We start from the raw sequence: 21,603 nt of genomic DNA, 5'->3' as shown, positions 1-21,603 counted from the left end.
CTGATGTGCCCTGACATAAGAAATCTGAATAAACTAAGGAAACTACCAATACACCAGATGACGTTTAGGCAAAAAAAAAGTACTCTTCAAAATTCTCAACAGATCAAAAGGCATGGTTTCTTACCTGTAATCCTACTTCTGTCACAGGGGAATCTCCATTGAAAAAATTAGCACTGAATAGTACCCCCACGGACGGGGATCCTGGCGCACTTCTTTACAATATATCTTCTCAAGTGTAGATGTTTCCCTTTCTTCATTAAGGTCTGGAGAGACACTTAAGACAGTAATGTTTTGCAGTCTATAGGAAGGGTATATTGGCCAACTGCTTCAGATTGCATTTGAAAAAGGGTAATATAGACGTAAAAAGTAAGAAAATTAACTGGAGTTGCATTATTTAAATATGTAAATCTATTTCAAAACCCCTTTTTCAAAAGGAAAAAGATGGCGGGGATAATAGGCCCTTTAGGCATTAACTGTGTAGATATGCAAAGAGGCAGTGCCTTTAAGGGCTCACAGTCAAACAGTATCCCACCATGCCCAGTAGGTGCCAGTTGCATGTAGAGAAGGTGAAAGTTCATTAATCGGATCTGTCTCTTCAACCGGGAAGGAGGGCAGGTAGCCTATGATTTCAGCGGAGATTTCCTGGAGAGGGAACTAGGATTACAGGTAACAAAAAACTCCTCTCTCAGGGGATCTCCATTGATAATCAAGCACTGAAAAGAGTAGCAAGCCCATCCCTACAACTGCGATGGAAAAGAAGAGACGACCCCTAGACCAGATTCAGCAAACAGATTGCTCATAGGCCTGTCCTACTTGAGCATCTGTTCTAGCATACGAGTCCAAACAATAGTGTTTGGTAAAAGTGTCAACACATCTCCACATAGCTGCTTTACATACTACAGCGATGGGGATAGTTCTCATTAAAGCAGCTGTAGCCACTTTCCCTCTAGTGGAATGCTTTAGTTGTACCAGATAGAACCGTATTTGCTTTCTGGTAGCATAACAGGATGCAAGACACAATCCATCAGGATATAGATTGTTTAGATGTGGATAAACCAGTACGGACCGGGCCATAGTTTACAGACAATTGATAAGACTTGGGGATATCCTTTATTTGTTTTGATAACATTTTAAAGTTCGCCTGACAGCAAGAGAATGAAGTGTGGTTCCAGCTGGAGTGAAAGGGTGATGAAAGAAAGTAGGCAAAGAAATGTCTGATTAATACGGAAATCCAAAACAACTTTTGGCATGAATTTTGAACGATCCTCACAACCACCTTACTACTATGACACACTGTATATGGTTCGTGAAAACATAAAGCCTGAATCTCACTAACCTTATGTGCTGTTGTGATATCTACATATGATGTGATGGAAGCAGCTTTCCATGAAAGATGCTGCAACGAGGTTTTATGGATGAGTTCAAAAGCAGCCTGCATGAGACATGAAGGCAATAAGTTCAATTCTCAGAGAGAAGAGGGTCGACAGATTGGAGTTTTTAAAATTTTTTCTTTCAAACCCTCCAAGAAGTCTTTAATAACAGCAATTTTGAAGAAAAGAGGTTTGTGAAGAACATTTTCTATAAGCAGTAATGGCCGCCAAATTATCTTTAACCAAAGAGAATTGTAAGCATGTTTTGGCCAAATAAAGTAAATATGGAAAAATAGTTTCTTCTTGGCACTTCTTTGGATCAAAGTTCCTGCTAGAACACAAAATTCAAAATCTCTTCCATTTGAAAGAATAAGCTGTACGTGTTGATGGGCGCTTAGCCTCTTTGAAAATCTTCATGCATTCTACTGAATGGTTCAAATATATTGAACTAGCTCAGGAGCCATGCTGCCAAACAAAGAGGAGATTCGAATGAACCATCTGACCTGTGAATTTCACATGGTGGTCCGGTCTGCACAGAAACCTAATGCGTGGACACTCAGACAGTAGAAGGTGGTCAGCGAACCACCATTAGCTGTATAACAATTCCGCTCACAGGCGCATAGTGAGGACTTGCCAATGCCCGGCCGCGTGGCTCTTGGGGGAGAGTGGACTGTGACCTCCGACCGGACGGTGAGCATAGCAACAAAGCCAGCAACAAAGCCATGAGGTCCTGCATGAGACAGATGGGAGCAGACCGGCACGGGCATCAAGGGGAGGGTGAAAGGAGAATGAAGGTGGCCTAGCGCTGAAGAACTAGAAACCCATACAAGGAAATCAGAGATTAGTAACCGAGAGGTTAACAGCAATATAAAGTCACCCCCAACAGAAATAGGAGTCGAAGACCAGATCGGGAGGTGACTATAACCGCTATTAAATGACTCGAGCCCTGATGGTCACACCACAAACTTAGTCGATCCGGACGCCCAGGCAACACTTTGACCCCATACGAGCCGATTCTACGCCACCGAAGAAGACCCAACTGAAACGTGTGTGACTTGAGACTGTATAAAGAGGCCTGGGGGCAGAGATGCAGTGTGGGGGAGCCCAGATGCGACGTGCCTGACCTAAAAATGGCAGCCGCCGCCGTTTCTTATTGCAACATGTAGGCGCTGTGAAAGAATGGTCTCAACCAGTGGAACCCCAGACCACCGCCTGAAATGTCTTGGGCAACCGGTGAAACCAAAAGACTGGCTCAGAAACACTAAGAACCTTGACATCGAGAAGCTGACAGCTCGCTGCGAGAGCGTCCTTCACACCTTCCCCCTAATCCTTTTATGGTCTACGACCTCACAGAGCACTAAAATTAGACTATGACTAACATCTTGGATGATCTGGCCCTGTTGAAGCTCAAAAGGTCCCAAATCAAAGACAAATACCCCTGGTTCTGCGGACCCCTCCATAGCGAAAGGAGAGCTCTCCAACTGAAAGAAATAAACTGGAGACAGCACCCCTCAGCTTCCCTTCTCAAACTTCTACGCCAGGCCAGATATACCTACAAGAATATCCTCTTGTCCAAAAAGGAGTCCTTCAAATCAGAACTCGGAAATGCCAATAACAGGCCCCACAAACTCTTCAAAATAGTCAAACTTCAATCAAACAAACTAGCGAAGTCATCAAAAGAAACAACTAAATCCCTAATAACCTGCGATTAATTATTCTCCTTTTTCCCAACCAAAATCAACTCGCTATGTAACTAACTCTGCCACCGCAAACTGCCCTTCCCCTTCTATTGGAGCCCTACTCCCCTCTCGTCCCCTCCAAACAACACCCAAAAACCAGGGTCACTGGTCCAACTTCGAACTTTAGGACGACCAGTCCATCTCTAAAATTCTAGCCTCCTTCGAACCGAACACCCACTTCAACTACCCTCTACACTGCCAACTGCTTGACTGCGACCTCCCCACTTATCGTTCCGATTTGGATTACAATTAATGCTTCCCTTCTTTAAGGGTCAATACCAGACTCCCTAAAAACCCGGGCAAGTAATACCCATCCTAAAAAAACCCTCTCTGAACCCGGAAATTCCAGACAGCTTCAGACCTATTTCGAATATTCCTCTTCTTGCGAAAGTGCTGGAGAAATGTGTGCAGCTATAACTAAGCCATCACATCGCTGATTTCAATCAACTTGATAATTTCCAATCAGACTTCAGGCCTGGGCATAGCACTCAAACCACTATTCTTCACATCGTAGACGATGCTCTCCTAGCCCTTGACCAAGGCAAAACCTGTCTTTTGAGCCTCCTGGATCTCTCCTCAGCTTTCCACACAGTCAAACATAAGAAATTAAATGGTTACTGTGAGAAAGTGGCTCTGTATATACTGTTCCTTAATAGGTACAGGGTGTACAGAGTCCACAGACCCCCAGGGTTTAACAGAGGTTAAAGTTAGATATAACCTTACTCTCTAAAGTGGTAGCTTGGTCGAGCAGTAAGGCAGTATCAGAGGACAGTGTAAAGCATTTGTTGTACACAGTCAGCAAATGGTGCCACACACTCAATAACTGAACTCTAGGCCAATGGTTTATATATAAAAAATATATGCTTGTTTTATTTTAGAACCTACACTTGGATTTAAAATATACTTTCTCGACAGGAGAAGTTTCATATAAATACTTTTGTATATACAATAGACTTTAGTAAACAGTTACAAGTGGTTGCAGTAGGCAACTCTAGTTCTAAACACAACAATACATTGAGCTCAGTGGTAAATTCAAGTTATTTGCAACAGATTACTTTTTAGATTACTTTTGTAATTCCAGGACTGGATCCTAGATTCAGTCCTGGGTCAGTTCTCAGAATTAAGTGATGAAAGTCGACTTAAGTACTGTAATGATTTTTAACTAATATTTAGCTATTTTAAAAGTTGACACTTAGAAAATATTTCAAAGAAAACAGTCAATGATTCCCTATGGAAGAAAATTCAAGTTGCAGGTACAGTATGTTCTCGTTACTTTTGTAATCCAGTACTGGGTGCCTAGACTTAGTACTGGGACCTTTATCCAAAACAGATAAGTAATTATGTTTTCAGATATTATAAGATTTTTGAAGAATATTTAAAGATTACAGAAATCGACACTTAGAAGAAATTTCACAGAAAAACAGTCAATGGTTTCCTAAGGAAGAAAATTGGGTTAAGGGTAAGTACAGTTGTAAGTATTTTTCAGAGTCAGTGCTGGGCACCAAGATCCAGCACTCGGAGCTCACCTAAGAGCAGGTGAGTAATTTCGTTTTCGTTACTCGGCTGATTTTTGGTGAATATTTTAAGATTTGAAAAGTCCACACTTAAATTTCAGGAAAAAGCCATTCAATGTTACCCTATGAGGAAAATAGAGTTAGCGGTTTAAGGGTAAGTACTCGACTGGCAGAGTTGAGGTTCTGGGCATAGACTCAGGGGTCCCCCAGGGTCAGGTAGGTACAGTTGGTTCACCCTCAGCGACTCTAGGGCGGCCGGGTGCAGAGAGAGTTAGGCCCAATGTTATCCTATGAGGGATAGGGGGGCCTTGGTTGGTGGCTGCTGACTGGCAAGCCACGCGGCTGTGGGAGCTGGGCTCCTGGTCACCTACTCAGGGCAAGTGGGGAAGTAGGTAGGTGTAGAGTTTTCACTGCCAGGGCCACTTGGGCGGCTGGGTGCAGACTGCTTTTGAGCCTTCGGGCGCTCAATTGATTTCAATGGGAAGTCTCCGGTTTAGAAAAAAGCTGCAAGCTCGGGGACGAGGACTCTTCAGGTACTACCACCACTTTGAGAGGTAAGTTGGGTAGTTGGAGGTTAGGTAGGTACCCCGGGATTGGGCACAGGGGGCCGCAGGGTGCCGTGTGCATGGGTGCCTTTTGGTGTCGGGAAATCTTACCCTCTGTTGATCGCGGTAGGGGGGGCACCTTGTTCTGAGGCTGCAGGCTTCTTCAGGAGTGTCGAGGGAGGTCCTTGGGTGCCGGACTCGGGGTCACAGTCGCCGTGGGGTCGTCCTCGAGGGGTCTTTGTCCACTCCGGCACTGGCCAGGCTTGGCTGGTGCAGAGTGTGCTGGGTTTGCGGTTCCGGGTTGCTGCCAGGGATTAGAGGTAGGTTTTGAGTAGAGCCTCTACTCATGGGAGTCCCAGGGGTTTAGAGTCAAAAGGTAGCCAGGTCCTCCGGGGTTTGTGAGGTTGCTGGCCATAAGAGATGCCGGGTTGGAGCAGGAGCAAGTTCGAGGGTCGACAGGCCGGTAGGGCTGGGGCCAAAGCAGTTGGTGTCTTCCTCTTCTTAGCAGCTGCAGGGCAGGTCTTCTTTCTCCTAGCTCTTCTTCGGATTTCGGAATCTGGAATCTGGGGAAGGAAGGTTCAGGGTGCCCCTAAATACTAGATTTAGGGGCGTTACAGGTGGTGAAGGGCAGGGACCAATGGGTCCCTGTCCTGGGTTGGGTACACCCCCTATCCTGCCTCTCTCCTGTGGGAGGGGGGCAGTAGCCTAGTCCTGATTGGGCAGGGCTTCCCATCTACAAGATGGCGAGAGCCCGGAGATGTGCTTCACCTCGCCTCCCCCACCTGAGGGGTGGGGTTGGCAGGCTGGCACATCCCCTGTCCTTATTTGGGGTTTCCGGCCAAAGCTTCCTGCCAGAGTGGGGGGTTGCAGTGGCCTGGGGAAGCTCACAGAGGCGGCATGCCTTTGAAACTTCCCCCTGCCCATCCTGGGGGAGGAGATTTAGCACCTCGCCCAGGATGTGCATTGTTGCAGGCCCAGGAGAGCAGGGGCTCTCCTACCCAGGGGTCCAGCAACATGTCTGCTGGGTGGCAGCCTCAGGGCAGACGTGGATTGTAGGTTAGGTCTAAGGGGGCACCTCTAAGATGCCCTCTGGGGTTCTGGGTACATTAAATCCCACACTGGCATCAGTGTGGGTTTAATGTGCTGAGAAGTTTGATACCAAACTTCAGTCTTCAGTGTTGCCATTATGGTGCTGTGGAGTTCGTGTTTGACAAGCTCCCAGCACCATGTACTCTTAAATGGCACCACTGCACTTACAGGGCCCAGGAATGGACCTGGGTACTGTAGAGGCACAGAGCTCATGCTCCTGTGCCCACACCACTGGCATAGGGCACCCAGCTAGAGGGGTGGCTGATGTATGCCAGGGCAGTGTAGGTTGTGGGCATGGCACACAGGGATGTGTGCCATGTCGACTCTCTGTTTTGTCTTGCACCCAGACACTCAGCCTGCAAGAGCAGTGTGTGTGTTAGGGTACAGGGCCTCTAAGGGTGGCACAATGAGTGCTGCAGCCCTTAGAGGCCTTCCCTGGTCACAAGGCCCTGGGTACCTAGGGTACCATTTACCAGGGGCTGACATGTGGCCAGGGTTTGCCAATTTGGGTTGGAGGTTTTGGTTTAGTGAAGGAACATAGGCCCTGGGCACCTGACTGGAAAGAGCCCAGGGCACACTCAGTCAAAGTACATTCAGCAAAAAGTGGGGGCATACCATGCAAGAAAGATGGCACTTTCTCACAATAATGCACAGCATAGTGAATCCAGAAAGCTTCACGCTGCAAAATTTGTCTTACCCACTTGTCTGTGGCGATGGAAGTCCAGACAGGTAGGAACTGTGAAAGTCTCTCTCCGACCGGGGTGGAGTGGTCTGGAGGGAGTGGAGGGAAGTCGCTGCTTATTAGTGGGGGAGGTGTGAGTGCTGTTACCTTAGCCTCTCCCTTTGTTATTTCCCCTGTATCCGCCTCTAAAATATCCTCTGTTGGGGGATGTTTGCGTTGTGTTTTTGTAGGAAGAAGATGCGGTGTCTGCTCCGATGTTTTTGGATGCTCCTCTATAGAAGGAGCGACGAAAAGAACCACGTGTGGATGGAGACTCTAATGCTCCCATGGATTTAGCAGTCTCCATGTCCTTTAGCATTTTTTCTAGAGTGGTGTCTACAGTCAGTCCAAAAAGTTGTTCTTCATTGAACGGCTGATTGAGGATAGTTGTTTGTACATCCTGTTTGAAGCCAGAGATGCGTAACCAGACATGTCGTCTGAGTAACACGCTAGTGTTAATGGACCTAGAGGAGGTGTCAGCTGCGTCAAGGACACACTTGATTGATGCATTGGTTATTGATTTGCCCTGGTGAATTAAATAATTTGCCTTGGTCTTATATTGATCAGGTAAATGTTGCAATAGGGTTTCGCCAGTGATTAGCTGCTTGGGCAGCAGCTCTCTTGCCGGAAGCATCTAACAAGTTAGACTCTTAATCCGGAGGTGGCGCCTCACTGGAGGTTTGAGAGTTGGCCCGTTTCCTAGCATTAGTTACCACTAGTGAATCTAAAGTCAGTTGAACCTTGATGTAGGTGGGATCATTGGGAGCGGGTTTATATTTTTTGTCAATCCTGGGATTGAGAATTCTAGCCCCAACAGGGTCTTTGAATAGGTCTTAAGTATGTTTAATGACACCCTTTAACATTGACAGGGTTTGTACAGTCTTTTGTGACTGTTCAAAGGTGACTAGAAGAAAGTCCTCGTCTGCAGGGTCAGAATGCATCTGAACACCATGGTAGAGAGCAGCTCTATTTACAAGCTGACCAAAGCCAATATTGTCATCTGGGGGAGATGGCCTTGTTGGATATGCATGGGGATCAGGGAGGTCTGGAGGATCTACTGGGTCATCATAATCGTCCCAATCGTCCTGTGGTACGTCTGTCGTCATCAGGGTCAGTGAAAGTGTCACTGTTGCCTTCCCCATCCCCTAAATCATCATCATCCTGTGGTGGTGGTGAGTTTGGTGGAAGTATAGGAGAATGTGGAGGAGAGACAGTCTTAGGAGGAAGAACAGGAGAAGATGGTGGTATAGGTGAAGTGGCACATTCCTTTCTCTTCACAGGCACTACAGGAATGCCTGGTGTGTCCAGTTTCCTCGTCTTGTGTGGAACAGCAGCCAGATGTCCTGTTTTGGGGTCTAGGTGGAGAGTTTTTTTTTTCAGATCGATAGGATCCGGTCGAAAAAGTTCTTCCTCTTCGGTAACCGCTTTTGGTGCCGATTTCTTCGGGTCCGATCAAGGGTTGGATTTCTGCTCCGAGACCCTGGGAGGTGGTTTGGGGTCCTTCGGCTTGGCTGTGGAGGCGGATATCTTTTTTGGTTCCAAATGTTTTGGTTTCGGATCCAATGTCTTTTCTTTCGGCGTCGAGGTGCTCAGTGCTGATGTCTTTTAGGGAGTAGGCTGCACGCCCGGCTTCGGTGCCGATGGTACCTGCGGAACACTGAAATGCGGTTTGCTTGGTCTCGTGCTACCGGAAGGCTTGTCCCTTATCTTCGGAGCTGGGCCCGGGGGCGGGGCTTCTGAAGATTGGTTTCGGTCGCGACTGGGGCCAACAGGTGAAGTCTTGACCAGGGCCTTCTTTTTTTCGGGTGGAATTGCGGTAGGGGCAATTGTACTCACTCATCGACCAGGAGTGATGTGGTCGTCTGAGTTGTCTGCTTCGGACACGATTTCCAGGTCCTCAGAATCCTCCTCCGGGACATCGGGTCTTCATCGAAGATGTCCGCCGGTACCGGAGCTGCTCGCTGCGCCATGATGTGTCATCGGGCCCAGTGTTCACGGATGGCCTTTTTAGATCTAAAAGAGGCGCAGGCTTGGCAATTCTTCTCGTCGTGCTCTGGCGAGACACACAGGTTACAGACCTTGTGGTGGTCACTGTGGAAATTTAGCTCCACACTGGGGGCATTTTTTAAATGGAGTCCTTTCCATGAGCTGTAGGCCTGAACGGCGTCGATAGGCCCAGCGGCCCGGGTCGACGACAGGAATCGAGTAGTTGAGGTGCGCCTCGAAGATCACACGATCGAAAACAATACCGTTGAGTTTTAGATAGTTTGCACGTCGAAAAGGTTTGGAGAATATGGTGCCGAACCGGAGCGCAGAAGTTACATCCGAACCTGCTGGCGGAAAAAAATTATCTGAGGATGGAGTCGATGCCGATGCGCACTATCGTCCAAGGGAGGAGTCCCTTATCTCGTGACTACAATAGACTCTTCCAAGACAACAACAAGGTGCAAGCATTCGAGCCCAACACCAGATGGCGATCTATGCACAGTGTACAATCTGTAGCTCATTTGCCTCGAACACTGTATTTAGGGGGCGTTTTAGGGGTCTTGAGGTCAGTAGCCAGTGGGCTACTGACCTTAGGGTGACTACACCCTTAGTGTGCTCACCCCCCATGGGGGAGTGAGCACATTCCCTAATTCTGATTGGGGAGTGCCTGCTATCAGCAAGGTGGAGTTGGACACGCCTTCTGGGCTGGCTAGTTTTTCCCATCTGTCTTCCCGCCGAAAAGGAGGGGAGACAGGAAGGGGGGCTGCTCCTGCTAGCATGAGAGGCTGGGTGTCGCATTACAAAGGTTGCAAGGCCTTGGAAGCTCCCCTGCCACAGATGGCTCTTCCTGGCCTGGAGGAGGTGTGAACACCTCCGCTCAGGAAAGGCTTTGTTTCTGGGCTCAGGGAGCGAAGGCTCCCACCATAGGGGTCCAGAAACCTGTCTTGTGGTGGCAGGCTTATGTGTACCAGTCAGGCAGGGGGCATCTCTAAGATGCCCTCTGTGTACATTTTTTATTAAATCCCACACTGGCATTAGTGTGGGTTTAATGTGCTGAGAAGTTGGATACCAATCTTCTCAGTTTTCAGTGTAGCCACTGTGGTGCTATGGAGTTCATAATGACAAGCTCCCAGTACCATATACTCTTAATGGCAGCATTGCACTTACAATGCCTAAGAATGGACTTGGACATTGTAGGGGTACAGGGCTCATGCGCCTGTACCCTCACCACTGGTATAGGGCACCCAGCTAGAGGGGTGACTGATCTATGCCAGGGCAGTGGGTTATAGGCATGGCACACAGGGATGTGTGCCATGTCGACTTCACGGTGTTCTGCACCAAAACACTCAGCCCCTGGTAAATGGTAACACAGGTACCCAGGGACGGCCTCTGCAGCACCTATTGTGCCACCCTTAGAGGCCCTGTACCTTTACACACACACTGCCTTTGCGTGTTTTAGTGCAGAACAAAGTAAAGAGCACGCAAGCTATGTAACTGTGTACAAATAACCAAAACGCATTTACTTACCTGTTTACAGGAAAGGTCCCAGTGCAGTATCCAGGTATACTACACTGTGTAAGAAAAGTAATCTGCTAAGTAATTTACATGACATCCCATTGAAAAGTCATTATGAAGTATATGTACAATATTTCAAGGCATTGCATTTCCAGTAACCAAAGTATAAATACACAACAGCATTCAAACTGTATTGTTAGCGAAAAGTATAAATCACTTACCTGTGCCAGGCTTTCATGGTTCTATTTTTATACAACGCAAATTTTTACATAAAGCAAATTGGTCTAAGTTCAGTCTTTGAGTGTGTGCAATCATTTGCTGATTGAGCGTGTAAAATAGATACTTAACACTACCCTTTGATAAAGCCTTACTGCTCGCCCACACTACCACAAATAGAGAGTAAGGTGCCATCTACTTTTACCTCTGCCTACCTTTGGAGTTCCACTGGACTCTGCACACTATACCTCATTTTGGTATACTAAATACAGAGCCAGCTTCCTACAAATATACATTACATAATGCAAAGGAAAAACACTTCTAATAATAGAGGCTTACCTTATTCCTTATTGGAATAGAGGACGTAGGACTGCCTGTCCCACTTTTGCTTCACTATAATTGCCATATCCAGGCAATAATTATTTAATTTTTTTTGCGTTTTATGTAGCGTGAACTAGACCCGAGACAATCGGGTATCGGAGCGCTTTACATGAGCACCAGTTTCGTTACAGAAGGACACATTAATTTTTGTTAAGCACGGGGAGATTAAGTGATTTGTCCTGAATCACAGGATGTTGAGTGTCATTGCCGAGACTCAAACCCGGTTCCCCAGTTTTGAGGGCCATATCCTCAATAATGTCGCATGAAAGTATGAGCAATCAACCATGTAGCGCCACGGCAAATCTTGTCCAGTGGAACACCAGCGAAGAGAGCAGCAGAAGAGGAAACTGCTCTTGTAGAATGTGCCCAGGTCTTGGTTGTAAGCAGTTTACCCGCCTTAGTATGACAGAGTTTAATAGTAGCAGCGATCCATCGTTCTTTGTGACAGCAGAACCCAGTCTTTGAGGCCCATAAGATGCTTGCAGTTGATCTGTTCTGCGCAGCTGCTTTGTTCTTTGCAAGTATAACTTAAAGCATCGTTTGACATCCAAAGAGTGGAGAGATTTCTCCGCCTATGAGGAAGAATGCAAGAAAAAAGTGTGCAGAATAACGGGCTCATTAAGGTGAAACAGAGATGGAACCTTCGAGAGTTTGTTGTCAACATAACAATTCTCTGTGAAGCGTAGGTAAGGCTCTTTTATGGTGAAGACTTGAATTTCACTTACTCTCCTAGCAGAAGTAAGCGCGAGAAGCAGAGCCACTTTCCATGTGAGAAACTGGAGCTCAATTTTGTGAATTAACTAAAACAGTGGTTTCATTAATTTAGACAGGACTACATTAAGGCGCCATTCTTGTGGAGGAGGGCCTGAATAATCCCTTCAAGAACTGTTGATGATGCGAGAAGAGCAGAGAGAAGAGACGTTGCACGTGAGTCTATCAAGAGGGGGCCGCGAGGTGAACCCTTACTGAAGCATACGCCATCACCTGATTTTGCCAGAGATGAGAGAAGAGGGTGAATGTCACTCCGAAGGCACCAAGAACAAAAACGTTTCCCTTTTAGTCTGTACGTTCTAGTAGTAGACTCGGCTCTTGATTTGGACAATATGTCTCTACAGTCTTGAGGGATGATTAAATCTTTGAACTCAATAAACTTAGGTTCCAGGCATGCAATTGAAGAGAGGCTGGGTGTGGATGCAGGATCTGCCCTTTATCGTTAGAGTGGTTGACACTGGAAGGCGATAAGGTTTGGATTGTGACAAGCAGGAGTAGCTCCATGAACTAACGCTGGCGGGGCCACGTGGAGCAATGAGGATGAGCTGGCACGTCTCCCGTTTCATTTTCATTACTACTCTGGAAATGAGAGGGCATGGGGGAAAGTGTAAGCAATCCTGACCATCTTATCGAAAACGCATTCCCCCATGACCCTCTCGGAGGTTTCCTGCTGGTGAAGAACCGTCATTTTTGGTTCACCTGAGACGCACATGGGTCCAAGTTGGGTGTTCCCCACTTCCGGAAGATGGAATCTAGAACCAGCTGGTTAAGTTCCTACTCGTAATTGTTTGACATAACCTGCTCAAGGTGTCTGCCAGATTGTATTTAGGTCTCGCCTGAACCAGCGCGCATGCGTTGCCCAACGAGGCTTAAGTAAGGGCTTTTAAATTCTAAACACACGCTTGTACGTGTGCTTTCTTTTTTTATCACCCGCAATTGGCCTTTGCATGCGTCTTTCTAAGAAAGACAGCACGCAATTGGTCCAAAGAGGGTGATTGTCCCGCCTTTTGTTCCCTGGCCTAGGGTGCTCGTGTGAGAAAGTGGCTCTGTATATACTGTTCCCTAATAGGTACAGGGTGTACAGAGTCCACAGTCCCCCAGAGGCTGATAGAGGTCAAAGTTAGGTATGACCTTACCCTCAAAAAGTGGTAGCTTGGTCGAGCAGTAAGGCAGTACCAGAGGACAGTGTAAAGCATTTATTGTACACACTCAGTCAGCAAATGGTTTCACACACTCAATAACTGAACTCTAGGCCAATGATTTGTATATATAAAATATATGCTTGTTTTATTTTTAGAACCACAAAGGGGGTAAAAATATACTTTCTCAGAATGAGAGGTAGAATATAAATACTTTTGTTTCAAGCAATAAATTTGTGTAAACAGTCACAGTTGGTTGCAATAAACAATCCTATTTCCTAAACATACAATGCATTGAGCTCAATGGTAAATTCAGGTTATTTGTAATAAATTACTTTTTAGATTACTTTTGGAATTCCAGGTCTGGGTCCTAGAACCAGCCTGGGGTCAGTATTCAGAATCAAGTGATGAAAGTCGACTTAATAACTGTAATGATTTTTAAATAATATTTAGCTATTTCAAAAGTTAGCACTTAGAAAATATTTCACAGAAAACATTCAATGGATCTCTATGGCAAGAAATTCAAATTGCAGGTAGAGTACTTTATCGTTACTTTAGTAATCCAGGACTGGGTGCCTAGACCCAGGACTGGGGTCCTTATCAAAAGCAGGTAAGTAATTTCGTTTGCAGAAATGGTACGATTTTAAAAGAATATTTCAAATTTGCAAAAGTAGACACTTAGAAGAAATTTCACAGAAAAGCAGACAATGGTTTCCTATGGGAGAAAAATGAGTTGGAAGTAAGTATAGTTGTGAACACTTTTCAGAGTCAGGTCTGGGCACCAAGATCCAGCACTGGGAGCTCACCTAGGAGCAGGTGAGTAAATTCGTTTTTGTCACTTGGCTGATTTTTGGTGAATTTATGCAGTTTTGAAAAGTTCACACTTAGAAGATTTTTGAAGAAAAAGCCAGTCAATGTTACCCTATGAGGAAAATGAAGTTAGCGGTTTAAGGGTAAGTACTCGACTGGTAGTGTTGAAATTCCGGGCATGGACTCAGGGGTCCCCCAGTGTCAGGTAGGTACAGTTGGTTCACCCTCAGCGGTTTCAGGACGGCCGGGTGCAGAGAGAGTTGGGCCCAATGTTATCCTATGAGGGATAGGGGGGCCTTGGTTGGTGGCTGCTGTCTGGCAAGCCACGCGGCTGTGGGAGCTGGGCTCCTGGTCACTTACTCAGGGCAAGTGGGGAAGTAGGTTAGTGTAGAGAGGGCACTGCCAGGGCCACTCGGGCGGCTGGGTGCAGGGTGCTTTTGAGCCTTAGGGCGCTCAATGGAAATCAATGGGAATGTTCCGGTTTGGAAAGAGGCTGCAGGCTCGGGGACGAGGATGTTTCAGGTGCCACCACCACTTCGAGAGGTAAGTTGGGTAGTTGTAGGTTAGGTGGGTACCCCGGGATTGGGCACAGGGGGTCGCAGGGCGCCGGGTGCAGGGGTGCCTTTTGACGTCGGGAATCTTACCCTCTGGTTGATCGCGGCTGGGGTGGCACTTGGTTCTGAGGCTGCAGGCTTCTTCCGGGATGTCGAGGGGGGTCCTTGGGTGCCGGACTCTGGGTCACAGTCGCCGTGGGGTCGTCCTCTGGGTCTTTGTCCACTCCGGCACTGGCCAGGCTTGGCTGGTGCAGAGTGTGTTGGGTCCGCGGTCCCGGGCTGGTGCCAGGGATAGCAAGTAGGTTTCTTGAGTAGAGCCTCTACTCGTGGGAGTCCCAGGGGCTTAGAGCTAAAAGGTAGCCAGGTCCTCCGGGGTTGGTGAGGTTGCTGGCCACGTGGGATGCCGCGCTGGTGCAGGTTCGAGAGTCGACAGGCCGGTAGGGCTGGGGCCAAAGCAGTTGGTGTCTTCTCCTCTTTTTAGCAGCTGCATGGCAGGTCTTTGTTCTTCTTGCTCTTCTTGTCGTTTTTCTATCTGGAATCTGAGGAAGGAAGGTTCAGGGGGCCCCTAAATACTAGATTTAGGGGCGTTACAGGTAGGTGAAGGCCAGGGACCAATGGGTCCTTGTCCTGGGGTGGATACACCCCCTATCCTGCCTCTCTCCTGTGGGAGGGGGGCAGTAGCCTAATCCTGATAGGGTAGGGCCTCCCATCTTCAAGATGGCGAGAGCCCGGAGATGTGCTTCACCTCGCCTCCCCCACCTGAGGGGTGGGGTGGGCAGGCTGGCACATCCCCTGTCCTTGTATGGGGTTTCCGGCCAAGCTTCCCGCCAGAGTGGGGGGTTGCAGTGGCCTGGGGAAACTCCAACTGGCGGCATGCCTTTGAAGCTTCCCTTTGCTCATCCTGGGGGAGGAGATTTCTCACCTCACCCAGGATGTGCATTGTTGCAGGCCCGGGAGAGCAGGGGCTCTCCCACCCAGGGGTCCAGCAACGTGTCTGCTGTGTGGCAGCCTGGGCAGCCTCAGAGCAGACGTGGATTGCAAGTTAGCTGTAAGGGGGCATCTTCTAAGATGCCCTCTGGGGTGCTTAGTACATTAAATCCTACACTGGCATCAGTGTGGGTTCAATGTGCTGAGAAGTTTGATACCAAACTTCCCAGGCTTCAGTGTTGCCAATATGGTGCTGTGGAGCTCGTGTTTGACAAGCTCTCAGCACCATGTATTCTTAAATGACAGCACTGCACTTACAGTGCCCAGGAATGGACCCGGGTACTGTAGGGGCACAGGGCTCCTGCTCCTGTGCCCACACCATAGGCGTAATGCACCCAGCTAGAGGGGTGGCTGACTTATGCCTTGGCAGTGTAGGTGATGGGCATGGTACACAGTGATGTGTGCCATGTCGACTCTTTGTTTTGTCCTGCACCCAGACACTCAGCCTGCAAGGGCAGTGTGTGTGTGTGTGTAAGGGTACAGGGTCTCTGAGGGTGGCACAATGAGTGCTGCAGCCCTTAGAGGCCTTCCCTGGTCACAAGGCCCTGGGTACCTAGGGTACCATTTACTAGGGGCTGACATGTGGCTAGGGTTTGCCAATTTGGAGTTTGTGTGGTTTAAGGAAGGAACATAGGCCCTGGGCACCTGATTGGCAGGAACCCAGGGTACACTCAATCGAAGTACATTCAGCAATTTAGCAAAAAGTGGGGGCATACCATGCAAGAAAGATGGCACTTTCTCACAGCTCGGGAGCGAGCATTAATGCCACCTGTTTCCAATTATCGCGTTCGCATTAATTGGAAACAGATGGCGCGATGGCGGTCAGCGCTGGTTTTTCGCCTGAAGCGGCGGGCACAAGCGCGCACACCACTCCCAGGCTTGTATCTCCTTTCATCCTTCCTGTTCTCCCTCTTCTCTGCATCTTAGTCTCTGTCAGTCTCCCTTTCGCTTAGTCTATAATTTTCCTTCCTCTGATCTTTCTCTGACCCTTCTACATCCCTTCACACATCACAGTGTTTCTTCTTTCCTTTCGTTGCATCTCCCACTCCCTCCTCTTTCTCCTGGCCATAGCTACGTAGCGCTCTTTTCCTTCACTTTCCTTTCGCAGCTTTCTCATCACTCCTCGTCTGATTCTCTTTCATAGCTCACTCGTCCACCTCTTTTCGTTCTCCCCGTCTCTCCAACCCTTCCATGATTCATTCTTTCTTCTTGCCCACCTAGTCTCACTCTTCTCTTTCCTTGCATATCTCTGACTCTCTTTTACGTTTCCCTCTCACACATCGCTTCGTCAGTGGTAGTATGCGCTTTGTAAATACAATTACAATATTCAGCCGCTCTTTCCTTTGTATAAAATCACTTTGCTCGCTTTCGTCTCTCCCCTTCTTCATCATCTCCGCTACCATATTTCTTGCAAGCTTCATGTTCGCCCTTCCTCTTTATTATTATTGGTGTCCCTATTTCTTGTTCTCCCCTTTTTCCACCCTTGAGCTCACACGTTTTTTCCCTCCACTGTCCCTTCTCTACCCTTCTCACTTTCCATCTTCCCTCTTGCCCATCTTCATTTTTGCTTTTACATTATCCTCCTCTTGCTGTACTTTCACTCCTGCTGCTCATCTTTTTTTTGTTCTCTCTCGTCTACAGCTCTTCCTTTCATTCTGCCCCATATTTTACACATCGTCCCTCCTTTCTTATCTCTTGTTTCTCTCCCTCTATCTCTTTTTTCTCCCACTCGTTTTAGCCAGACTTTCCCTCATTTCAATTTTCACTTTCTTCTCCCCATTTTCTGCCTGAAGCCAAGGTTAACAGGACTGTGTGAATTCATGAAAACCAATGAAACAATAGTAGTAAGGACATGAAATAACTACAAGGAGTCTACTTGTTTGTCTACAGTCTGTGTCACCCAATGGGCGCTGCGCACGAGCCCTATTAAACCTCATTGTATCTTGAAAACGAAAGGACATCAAAGGAAAGCACATTCTTGTGTATGCACTCTTGCTCTTCGTCTTGGTTGGAAATGTATATTTCACAAAAGTCCACCTCATATTTGTAGACTGCTCTGTAAATAAACACACGCCTACCCTCAGATGCGCAGGTCCAACTAAAAGCATGAACTACGGAACCTCTTTTGCAATTTAAATTAGCTTTTAAGGGATAATAGCTAGAACATGGTCTAATTTGATTTCTATACGGTTGGCCCATTTTGGGGGATCGCCACAATGACATGTACTCATCCAGTACATATTATTATTGTTGTGAGGCTGCCTTTTGTATAGCGCTTACTGCCAGGGCCTCAGCGCTTTCCTAATCTGAGTGCCATATGTCCCGCCCTTTCATGTAGAATCCCCATTTAGAAAGCATTGGCATAGCCAATAGGTCTTGCCTTTGGGACCTTATAAGTGTTTAGCCATGCAACAGTTGATGTTGTTGCACCAAGGATATTGTGCTGGATAACTAAACATTTATAAGGTCCCGAAGGCGAGACCTATTGGCTATGCCAATGCTTTTTTAACCCGTCGGTGGGGCGCTTTAGGGATTGTCCACGAGGATAGCACGCTATACCGGGAGGGGGAGGAGGTGTTACAAGACTGTTGCCCCCGCTTTAATCCTATGCGGTTAGTATTATGGGGCAACGAGGAAGTGTGATATTAGACACATTTTAATTACGTTTTGAGGCTGGCAGCTCTGATTCACCGAGAAGGGCCCTTTTATTATGCTGGTGGTGACCCTTTGATGTTGGAGGGTGATGTCCTGTGTTTTCTGTAGCAGGGGGTCTTCCATGCTGTAATCTTATGGGTCTGCAGAGGGGCCGTGTCCCAGGAGTTGATAAAGAGTTCGGGGGTGTCAGATGCGCCGGGATGGCCTGCGGTCAGTGCTCCTTTACATAATTTGCCTTATGATACACGAAGGGCTACGTTATCATTCTTTTTGTCATTAGGGGATATCAGTGCACAGTATGTGACTATTCGGGACCTGTAGAGTGGACGGCGTCAAGTCTTCCAGTGACCTGTAGTTTGTGGCAGACAACTTTGCTGTCGGCAGATCTGTCTGGTTGAGACAGAGTGGTTATTTAACTCACTTTGTGTGTAGCCTGTGTGTCATTAGTTGCCAGCAGTGTTCTACAGTGTTCTACATACCTCACTACTCGTATGTCTGTCCATTTGTTATGAGAGCAGGTAATAGGCAAGTTTGTTGTCTAAAGGTGCAGCTTTGTGTCTAAAGGGATGATAGATCTTGCTGGGGTCAGTCAGTTGCCAGACTTTCATGTCCTGATTAACTTCCCATCTCTACCGGCCTTTCTGGGGCACTAGTCTGTTTGGCGATCGCCAGATTTCCTAGAGGATGTGGACTAACGGCCAGAGCTGCCGACTTTGGAGGTGGGGGAACAAGGTTCGAGTCTCGGCGGTGGCTGTAAGTCCTGTGATTCTGGGCAAATCGCGTAATCTCCCCGTGCATACCAAAAACGAATGTGTCCTTTTGCAATGGATCGAGTTCCCGCTATATAAAACTAAATAAAACAGGCACATAACGTGGCGAGAAGTGGTTGCCTCATTCTCAGTGGACCACGTTGAAACACATCCATAGGGATTCTAAAATATGGCTGAGCGCTTGCTTGGTAGTGTCAGTCTTTCACATTTAGAAGACAGGATATTTTTTGCAATTAGTGGGAACATAGTACCCACTGCTGTTTGATTGCAATTAGATGTACTTTTAAAAATAGGCCTTACAATTGTTGCTCTCAAGTGTAGTTACTGTAACCCCAGGTCCCGCCTCACGTCCTAAGATATGATGGCAGACTTATGAAGAATGTCTTTGAAAACAGCACCACTTGCAGCGCAATCAGTTGTTCGGTAAAAGTTTTAATCAACTCCGTTGTGTTTGGCATGTGGATGTAAAAGATTTCAGTTGTAATGCTCCCACTCTAAATTGGAAGCACAACTTCCTGTCCAGTGGCACAGTGATTAGAGTCCCAAAAATGCTTAAAAGTATAAGAAGACAAGAAATCAAAAAACTCCAGCGACAAAGTGGAACTACCAGCTTTTTGGATGTCATTGGACATTACACCTAACCAGTAGTGTTTTATCAGAGATTCCTTTGATGGAATATGGCCACCATGTGGTGATTCCCAAAAGTCTTTCATACCTTCATAATGCAGTGCTGTGTCTAAAAGCGGTTGACAGATTGGCTGCAGAGGAAAGCCTCATGCTCCTGATGTGTTTTTTTTCATTACATACCTCTGATGCAGACACCGAAGACAGATTCAGCTCCCGCGCTCATACAGCCAAAATGCGAGACCTATTGGCTATGCCAATGCTTGTTTATTCCTGCGAGATGCTCTGCCGTGATGGTTATGTGATGCTGTAGTGTCCATTCCAAGATGCTTTGAGCTTCTAAAGATAGGTTTGGCGATCTCGTTCCTCCCTGCTTTTGTAGATAATGCATGCAGGTGGTATTGTCTGTATGAATGAGGACTGAGGATGCTCTTATCCTTGGGAGCAACGACTGGAGGGCTAGAAAGATCGCTCTCAGTTCCAGAAAATTGGTACGAGTTTTGGATAAAGAGACTCCATTTGCCGCTTACTTGGAGGTCTTTGAGATGCGCTCCCCATTCTTCCAAAGATGTATCTGTAGTCAGAACAAACCCCGGAAGAGGAGAGAGGAATGACAGTCCCAGAGAGAATGCTGGTGGACTGCATCCAATGAAGTTTGGACGTCGAAGTTTTCGGCGCCGGGGCTCCCTTCGTGGACCTTGACTCTGTTTTCTTCGAGTCCCCCTCGTGTTTGAGGTGTTTTTTGATTTGCGCTCGACGATTCTCTTACCTCGTCTTCTTTTTTCTTGTCGGTCTCTACGACCGTGAAGTTTTCGGCTGTCTCGGCGACGTTGTCCTCGTCGTCCGTGTCGAGGCCCAGCTCGTAGAGTGTCGGGGGTTTCCCTTTGCCATCCATGTTGGCGTTGGCTCTTCTCTGCCTCTCTCTCACCCTGAGTGTCTTCGGCGCGAAGGCTGAGCAGGCGTTGCAGTCGATACTCTGGTGATCCACCGGTAGGCAGAGGTTGCAGACCGGATGCTGGTCTTTCTGCGCGAACTTGTGGCGGCAGTTTGGGCAGAACTTGAATGGCGTCTTGTCCATTTCGCTCAGGGTCTCTGAGCGTGCATTCTCCAAGGCTGTCGAAGAAAAAGCTCGCTGGTCCTCTTTCTTCGCGCTCCTGATGAAATATGTTCTATTCCTGATGTCTTCTATCGATGAAACTCGCTTTTCTTCCTTCTTCCTCCGAGTGAATTTCTGGAGCTTCCCGATGTCGATCCAGACCCAACGGCGGAAAAAAGAATCTGAAGATGGCGCCCCAAAGGTGGGACTTCCGCAGGAAGCACGACGACGTCACGGGAGGTGCACCAAATGGTGGACGTCGACGCCCACCTGGGCTACAAAAAAAAAAAAAAAAAAAAACAAAGAAAAGACTACGAATCCGGACCCAACCACAAGATCGCGGAATAATGCACAGCATAGTGAATCCAGAAAGATTCACGCTGCAAAACGTTGAATAATCCTGTCACTAGAAGCCATTGAATGTCCAACTGCTCCCGAAAAGGTCTCATCCTTAGACGTGTGCAAGGCACCATGAGAATGGCGGAAGACATCGTGCAGAGAAAGGATTTGAGGAGACGGACAGAGGTGTACTCTCTTTTGTAGAGATTGAGAGCCAGAGATAGGATGGTGTTCTGTCTTTCTGTTGATAAGAATGCCTCGTTTTGGAGGGTATCCAATGTTGCTCCAAGAAACGTGATCCAATGAGAAGGAGTTATAACGGATTTTTGAAGATGGACTGCCAGACCCAGAAAGCGGAAGAGCTGTAAGCAGAAGGAGATGGCTTCTAAGGCCTGATAAAGAGTAGGAGTTTTGACTAAACAATCGTTGTGACATGGGAACATCTGTAGGCCTTTTAAACGTAGGTATGCTGCCACAGGAGCAAGGCACTTGGTGAAAACCTGAGGAGCTGAACGAAGGCCAAAGGGAAGCACCTTGAATTGATAATGCGCACCTGCCACAGAGAAACGGAGAAATTTTCGATGTTTGGGATGAATAGGGATATTAGAAATAAGCGTCTTCCAAATCTAGGCTTGCCAGGAAATCCAAATGCTGTAAGTTCTCCTAAAGAGTTACCATGCGAAAGGATTTCTTCTGTATGTATTTGTTGAGTTTACTTAGGTCTAGAATGGGAAACCATTCTCCCAAATGTTTCTTCTTTACCAGGAAAAAACGGGAGTAGA

At 47.3% G+C, this 21,603-nt stretch overlaps 1 protein-coding gene across 9 annotated transcripts in view; it reads right to left on the bottom strand.

Annotated features, from left to right (window-relative positions):
• The window catches only part of CAPRIN1 (cell cycle associated protein 1), a 545,714-nt gene that overhangs the window by 168,288 nt on the left and 355,823 nt on the right, over positions 1-21,603 (bottom strand). The gene's annotated exons all lie outside the window — the stretch shown is intronic.

The sequence above is a fragment of the Triturus cristatus genome, chromosome 3_1 (genome assembly GCF_964204655.1).
Source record: "Triturus cristatus chromosome 3_1, aTriCri1.1, whole genome shotgun sequence".
NCBI classification, from domain to species: domain Eukaryota; kingdom Metazoa; phylum Chordata; class Amphibia; order Caudata; family Salamandridae; genus Triturus; species Triturus cristatus.
The sequence above is the reverse complement of the archived record's forward strand: the minus strand, read 5'-3'. Positions and strand labels throughout refer to the sequence as shown.